Consider the following 8,637-nt stretch of genomic DNA (forward strand, 5'->3'; position numbering starts at 1 on the left):
ACAACACTAGGACCACCTCCACCACCAACATCAGGACCACCACCAACATCAGGGCCACCACCTCCAACATCAGGACCACCACCACCACCAACATCAGGACCACCTCCACCACCAACATCAGGACCACCTCCACCACCAACATCAGGACCACCACCAACATCAGGGCCACCACCTCCAACATCAGGACCACCTCCACCACCAACATCAGGACCACCTCCACCACCAACATCAGGACCACCTCCACCACCAACATCAGGACCACCACCAACATCAGGACCACCACCAACACAAGAACCTACAGAACTGCCCACAACTCCTCCGCCGTACGAGCCGACGGAGGATCAGGACGAAACCGAACCACCACCACCACCGCCTACCACAACTGTGGAACCACCACCTCCACTTACCACAACGTTAGGACCATCACCACCACCACCAACATCAGGACCACCTCCACCACCAACATCAGGACCACCACCAACATCAGGACCACCTCCACCACAAACATCAGGACCACCTCCACCACCAACATCAGGACCACCACCAACATCAGGGCCACCACCTCCAACATCAGGACCACCTCCACCACCAACATCAGGACCACCTCCACCACCAACATCAGGACCACCTCCACCACCAACATCAGGACCACCACCAACATCAGGACCACCACCAACACAAGAACCTACAGAACTGCCCACAACTCCTCCGCCGTACGAGCCGACGGAGGATCAGGACGAAACCGAACCACCACCACCACCGCCTACCACAACTGTGGAACCACCACCTCCACTTACCACAACGTTAGGACCATCACCACCACCACCAACATCAGGACCACCTCCACCACCAACATCAGGACCACCACCAACATCAGGACCACCTCCACCACAAACATCAGGACCACCTCCACCACCAACATCAGGACCACCACCAACATCAGGGCCACCACCTCCAACATCAGGACCACCTCCACCACCAACATCAGGACCACCTCCACCACCAACATCAGGACCACCTCCACCACCAACATCAGGACCACCACCAACATCAGGACCACCACCAACACAAGAACCTACAGAACTGCCCACAACTCCTCCGCCGTACGAGCCGACGGAGGATCAGGACGAAACCGAACCACCACCACCACCGCCTACCACAACTGTGGAACCACCACCTCCACTTACCACAACGTTAGGACCATCACCACCACCACCAACATCAGGACCACCTCCACCACCAACATCAGGACCACCACCAACATCAGGACCACCTCCACCACAAACATCAGGACCACCTCCACCACCAACATCAGGACCACCACCAACATCAGGACCACCACCACCACCAACATCAGGACCACCACCAACATCAGGACCACCACCAACACAAGAACCTACGGAACTCCCAACGACTCCTCCGCCGTACGAGCCGACGGAGGATCAGGAGGAGACCCCCCCGGTGCCCACCGAGGGTTGCCCCGGGGGTTGCCCCCCGAAGCCGACGTGCCGCAAGATGGGGGAGCGCCTCGTGGTGGAGGCGGCACCACTGCCGGGAGGACGCTGCTGTGCCCACTTCTCCTGCCGTGAGTGGCGGCACAAGCGGACGGTGGATTATTGTTGTTCTTAGTCTTCTTGGTTCTTTCGGTAAAGTCGTCACGTAGAAGGGAGATAATAAAATAATAGAAATAAAACATAATGAAGTAATAAAAATAAAACAAAATAAAATAATACAAATAAAACATTGTAAAATTAAAACATAATAAAATAATACAAATAATACAAATAAAACGGAATACAATTACAACATAATAAAATAATGAAAATAAAACAAAATAAAATAATATAAATACAACATAATAAAATTATAACATAATAAACATAATAAAATAATACAAATAGAACGTAATAAAATTAAAACATAATAAAATAATAAAAATTAAATAAAATAAAATAATACAAATACAACATAATAAAATAATAAATATTAAACATGATAAAATAATACATATATAACATAGTAAAATAATAAAAATAAAACATAATAAGATACAATTCTCACGACGTTTCGGCCACAACGCAAGCAGCCGTCCTCAGGTGAAGAACAGGTCTGTCGGAAAGACAGCGTCGGAATGAGCACCACCAAGCTTGGCAGCGTATATACTTAAATATATTCTTAAATATACGCTGCCAAGCTTGGTGGTGTTCAGAAGAACGGGTCTGTCGGAAAGACAGCGTCTGAATGAGCACCACCAAGCTTGGCAGCGTATATACTTAAATATATTCTTAAATATACGCTGCCAAGCTTGGTGGTGTTCAGAAGAACAGGGCTGTCGGAAAGACAGCGTCTGAATGAGCACCACCATGCTTGGCAGCGTATATACTTAAATATATACTTAAATATACGCTGCCAAGCTTGGTGGTGTTCAGAAGAACGGGTCTGTCGGAAAGACAGCGTCTGAATGAGCACCACCAAGCTTGGCAGCGTGTATACTTAAATATATTCTTAAATATACGCTGCCAAGCTTGGTGGTGTTCAGAAGAACAGGTCTGTCAGAAAGACAGCGTCTGAATGAGCACCACCATGCTTGGCAGCGTATATACTTAAATATATACTTAAATATATGCTGCCAAGCTTGGTGGTGTTCAGAAGAACGGGTCTGTCGGAAAGACAGCGTCTGAATGAGCACCACCAAGCTTGGCAGCGTATATACTTAAATATATTCTTAAATATACGCTGCCAAGCTTGGTGGTGTTCAGAAGAACAGGTCTGTCGGAAAGACAGCGTCTGAATGAGCACCACCAAGCTTGGCAGCGTATATACTTAAATATATACTTAAATATACGCTGCCAAGCTTGGTAGTGTTCAGAAGAACAGGTCTGTCGGAAAGACAGCGTCTGAATGAGCACCGCCATGCTTGGCAGCGTATATACTTAAATATATTCTTAAATATACGCTGCCAAGCTTGGTGGTGTTCAGAAGAACAGGTCTGTCAGAAAGACAGCGTCCGAATGAGCACCGCCAAGCTTGGCAGCGTATATACTTAAATATATACTTAAATATACGCTGCCAAGCTTGGTAGTGTTCAGAAGAACAGGTCTGTCGGAAAGACAGCGTCTGAATGAGCACCACCAAGCTTGGCAGCGTATATACTTAAATATATACTTAAATATACGCTGCCAAGCTTGGTAGTGTTCAGAAGAACAGGTCTGTCGGAAAGACAGCGTCTGAATGAGCACCGCCATGCTTGGCAGCGTATATACTTAAATATATTCTTAAATATACGCTGCCAAGCTTGGTGGTGTTCAGAAGAACAGGTCTGTCAGAAAGACAGCGTCTGAATGAGCACCGCCAAGCTTGGCAGCGTATATACTTAAATATATACTTAAATATACACTGCCAAGCTTGGTGGTGTTCAGAAGAACAGGTCTGTCAGAAAGACAGCGTCTGAATGAGCACCACCAAGCTTGGCAGCGTATATACTTAAATATATACTTAAATATACGCTGCCAAGCTTGGTGGCGTTCAGAAGAACAGGTCTGTCGGAAAGACAGCGTCTGAATGAGCACCACCAAGCTTGGCAGCGTATATACTTAAATATATACTTAAATATACGCTGCCAAGCTTGGTAGTGTTCAGAAGAACAGGTCTGTCGGAAAGACAGCGTCTGAATGAGCACCGCCATGCTTGGCAGCGTATATACTTAAATATATTCTTAAATATACGCTGCCAAGCTTGGTGGTGTTCAGAAGAACAGGTCTGTCAGAAAGACAGCGTCTGAATGAGCACCGCCAAGCTTGGCAGCGTATATACTTAAATATATACTTAAATATACACTGCCAAGCTTGGTGGTGTTCAGAAGAACAGGTCTGTCGGAAAGACAGCGTCTGAATGAGCACCACCAAGCTTGGCAGCGTATATACTTAAATATATACTTAAATATACGCTGCCAAGCTTGGTGGTGTTCAGAAGAACAGGTCTGTCGGAAAGACAGCGTCGGAATGAGCACCACCAAGCTTGGCAGCGTATATACTTAAATATATACTTAAATATACGCTGCCAAGCTTGGTGGTGTTCAGAAGAACAGGTCTGTCAGAAAGACAGCGTCGGAATGAGCACCACCAAGCTTGGCAGCGTATATACTTAAATATATACTTAAATATACGCTGCCAAGCTTGGTGGTGTTCAGAAGAACGGGTCTGTCGGAAAGACAGTGTCGGAATGAGCACCACCAGGCTTGGCAGCGTATATACTTAAATATATACTTAAATATATGCTGCCAAGCTTGGTGGTGTTCAGAAGAACGGGTCTGTCGGAAAGACAGCGTCTGAATGAGCACCGCCAAGCTTGGCAGCGTGTATACTTAAATATATTCTTAAATATACGCTGCCAAGCTTGGTGGCGTTCAGAAGAACAGGTCTGTCGGAAAGACAGCGTCTGAATGAGCACCGCCAAGCTTGGCAGCGTATATACTTAAATATATACTTAAATATACACTGCCAAGCTTGGTGGTGTTCAGAAGAACAGGTCTGTCGGAAAGACAGCGTCTGAATGAGCACCACCAAGCTTGGCAGCGTATATACTTAAATATATTCTTAAATATACGCTGCCAAGCTTGGTGGTGTTCAGAAGAACGGGTCTGTCGGAAAGACAGCGTCGGAATGAGCACCACCGAGCTTGGCAGCGTATATACTTAAATATATACTTAAATATACGCTGCCAAGCTTGGTGGTGTTCAGAAGAACGGGTCTGTCGGAAAGACAGCGTCTGAATGAGCACCACCAAGCTTGGCAGCGTATATACTTAAATATATTCTTAAATATACGCTGCCAAGCTTGGTGGTGTTCAGAAGAACAGGTCTGTCGGAAAGACAGCGTCTGAATGAGCACCACCAAGCTTGGCAGCGTATATACTTAAATATATACTTAAATATACGCTGCCAAGCTTGGTAGTGTTCAGAAGAACAGGTCTGTCGGAAAGACAGCGTCTGAATGAGCACCGCCATGCTTGGCAGCGTATATACTTAAATATATTCTTAAATATACGCTGCCAAGCTTGGTGGTGTTCAGAAGAACAGGTCTGTCAGAAAGACAGCGTCTGAATGAGCACCGCCAAGCTTGGCAGCGTATATACTTAAATATATACTTAAATATACACTGCCAAGCTTGGTGGTGTTCAGAAGAACAGGTCTGTCAGAAAGACAGCGTCTGAATGAGCACCGCCAAGCTTGGCAGCGTATATACTTAAATATATACTTAAATATACGCTGCCAAGCTTGGTAGTGTTCAGAAGAACAGGTCTGTCGGAAAGACAGCGTCGGAATGAGCACCACCAAGCTTGGCAGCGTATATACTTAAATATATACTTAAATATACGCTGCCAAGCTTGGTAGTGTTCAGAAGAACAGGGCTGTCGGAAAGACAGCGTCGGAATGAGCACCACCAAGCTTGGCAGCGTATATACTTAAATATATACTTAAATATATGCTGCCAAGCTTGGTGGTGTTCAGAAGAACGGGTCTGTCGGAAAGACAGCGTCTGAATGAGCACCGCCAAGCTTGGCAGCGTATATACTTAAATATATACTTAAATATACGCTGCCAAGCTTGGTGGTGTTCAGAAGAACGGGTCTGTCGGAAAGACAGCGTCTGAATGAGCACCGCCAAGCTTGGCAGCGTATATACTTAAATATATTCTTAAATATACGCTGCCAAGCTTGGTGGTGTTCAGAAGAACGGGTCTGTCGGAAAGACAGCGTCTGAATGAGCACCGCCAAGCTTGGCAGCGTATATACTTAAATATATTCTTAAATATATACGCTGCCAAGCTTGGCAGCGTATATACTTAAATATATTCTTAAATATACGCTGCCAAGCTTGGTGGTGCTCATTCAGACGCTGTCTTTCCGACAGACCCGTTCTTCACCTGAGGACGGCTGCTTGCGTTGTGGCCGAAACGTCGTGAGAATTGTATTTTATTATGTTTTATTTGTATTATTTTATTACGTTTTATTTTTTATTATTTTAAATTGTTTTATTTTTATTATTTTACTATGTTTTATTTTTATTATTTTACAATGTTTTATTTTTATTCCTTTAATATGTTTTATTTTTATTATTTGACTATGTTTTATTTTTATTATTTTATTATTTCCCTTCTACGTGATGACTTTACCGAAAGAACCAAGAAGATGAGTCCCTGCTGCAGTCACGCAAGAAGCTTTAAATCGAAATTGAATATTATATTATAATTTTATTATATTATTTTGTTTCATTTTTATTATTAATTATATTATTTTATTATGTTTTATTTTTATTATTTTATTATTTCCCTTCTACGTGATGACTTTACCGAAAGAACCAAGAAGATGAGTCCCTGCTGCAGTCACGAAAGAAGCTTTACATCGAAGATTGTTAATGTTTATTATTTCTGTTCATTAATGTTTATTTTTACTGCTCATTACTTTAGTTCATTAAACGCTTTTCGTTGTTGTCGTTGTTGTTGTTGTCGTCGTCGTTGTTGTTGTTGTTGACAGAGTGCGAGGAGTGCCCGGGCATGCCGGAGCCGTGTGACGGTGGTCGGCAGGTCGTGGTGGCTCTCAACTCGGAGTCCAACTGCTGCCCGCAACTCTCGTGCGGTGAGTTTGTTGTTGTGGTTGTTGTTGTTGTTGTGGTTGTTGTGGTTGTTGATGTTGTTGTTGTTGATGTTGTTGTGGTTGTTGTTCATGTTGTTGATGTTGTGTGGTGGTGGCTCTCAACTCGGAGTCCAACTGCTGCCCGCAACTCTCGTGCGGTGAGTTTGTTGTTGTGGTTGTTGTTGTTGTTGTGGTTGTTGTTGTGGTTGTTGTTCATGTTGTTGATGTTGTGTGGTGGTGGCTCTCAACTCGGAGTCCAACTACTGCCCGCAACTCTTGTGCGGTGAGTTTGTTGTTGTGGTTGTTGATGTTGAGTTTGTTGTTGTGGTTGTTGTTGTGGTTGTTGTTGATGTTGTTGTGGTTGTTGATGTTGTTGTTGTTGATGTTGTTGTGGTTGTTGTTGATGTTGTTGTGTGGTGGTGGTGGCTCTCAACTCGGAGTTCAACTGCTGCCCGCAACTCTCGTGCGGTGAGTTTGTTGTTGTGGTTGTTGATGTTGAGTTTGTTGTTGTGGTTGTTGTTGTGGTTGTTGTTGATGTTGTTGTGGTTGTTGATGTTGTTGTTGTTGATGTTGTTGTGGTTGTTGTTGATGTTGTTGTGTGGTGGTGGTGGCTCTCAACTCGGAGTTCAACTGCTGCCCGCAACTCTCGTGCGGTGAGTTTGTTGTTGTGGTTGTTGATGTTGAGTTTGTTGTTGTGGTTGTTGTTGTGGTTGTTGTTGATGTTGTTGTGGTTGTTGATGTTGTTGTTGTTGATGTTGTTGTGGTTGTTGTTGATGTTGTTGTGTGGTGGTGGTGGCTCTCAACTCGGAGTCCAACTGCTGCCCGCAACTCTTGTGCGGTGAGTTTGTTGTTGTGGTTGTTGATGTTGTTGTTGTTGATGTTGATGTTGTTGATGTTGTTGTAGTTGTTGTTGTTGATGTTGTTGTAGTTGTTGTTGTTGTGGTTGTTGTTGTGGTTGTTGTTGTGGTTGTTGTTCTTGTTGTTGTGGTTGTTGTTGTGTTTGTTGTTGTTGTGTTTGTTGTTGTTGTGGTTGTTGTTGTGGTTGTTGTGTTTGTTGTTGTGGTTGTTGTTGTGTTTGTTGTTGTCTTTTTTGTTGTTGTTGTTGTGTTTGTTGTTGTCTTTGTTGTTGTCGTCATCTCAATCTCCTCTCCCACCCTGCCAGTTTGCCCCCCTGAGACCTGCCAACCGGCACCAACTTGCAGATTCGGGGAACGACTCACGGAGAGCGAAGGAACTTGCTGCCCCGTCTACTCCTGTGGTGAGGCAGTAGACCCACACAGAGACTCATAGAGACCCACAGAGACTCATAGAGACCCACAGAGACTCATAGAGACCCACAGACACTCATAGAGACCCACAGACACTCATAGAGACCCACAGAGACTCATAGACACTCATAGACTCACGGAGAGCGAAGGAACATGCTGCCCCGTCTACTCCTGTGGTGAGGCAGTAGACCCACACAGAGACTCATAGAGACCCACAGACACTCATAGAGACCCACAGACACTCATAGAGACCCACAGAGACTCATAGACACTCATAGACTCACGGAGAGCGAAGGAACTTGCTGCCCCGTCTACTCCTGTGGTGAGGCAGTAGACCCACACAGAGACTCATAGAGACCCACAGACACTCATAGAGACCCACAGACACTCATAGAGACCCACAGAGACTCATAGACACTCATAGACTCACGGAGAGCGAAGGAACATGCTGCCCCGTCTACTCCTGTGGTGAGGCAGTAGACCCACACAGAGACTCATAGAGACCCACAGACACTCATAGAGACCCACAGAGACTCATAGAGACCCACAGAGACTCATAGACACTCATAGACTCACGGAGAGCGAAGGAACATGCTGCCCCGTCTACTCCTGTGGTGAGGCAGTAGACCCACACAGAGACTCATAGAGACCCACAGACACTCATAGAGACCCACAGACACTCATAGAGACCCACAGAGACTCATAGAGACCCACAGAGACTCATAGAGACCCACAG

General features: G+C 45.2%; 1 long non-coding RNA gene across 1 annotated transcript; it reads left to right on the top strand.

The window, feature by feature from the left end:
- Positions 1–1,017: 1,017 nt before the first annotated feature.
- Positions 1,018–7,878, top strand: LOC144955526 (uncharacterized). Its single transcript, XR_013641707.1, has 3 exons — positions 1,018–1,585; positions 6,535–6,636; positions 7,796–7,878. It is a non-coding gene; the product is annotated as an uncharacterized LOC144955526 (long non-coding RNA).
- Positions 7,879–8,637: the final 759 nt, after the last annotated feature.

This window comes from Lampetra fluviatilis, unplaced genomic scaffold (assembly GCF_964198595.1).
Source record: "Lampetra fluviatilis unplaced genomic scaffold, kcLamFluv1.1 SCAFFOLD_316, whole genome shotgun sequence".
Taxonomy (NCBI): domain Eukaryota; kingdom Metazoa; phylum Chordata; class Hyperoartia; order Petromyzontiformes; family Petromyzontidae; genus Lampetra; species Lampetra fluviatilis.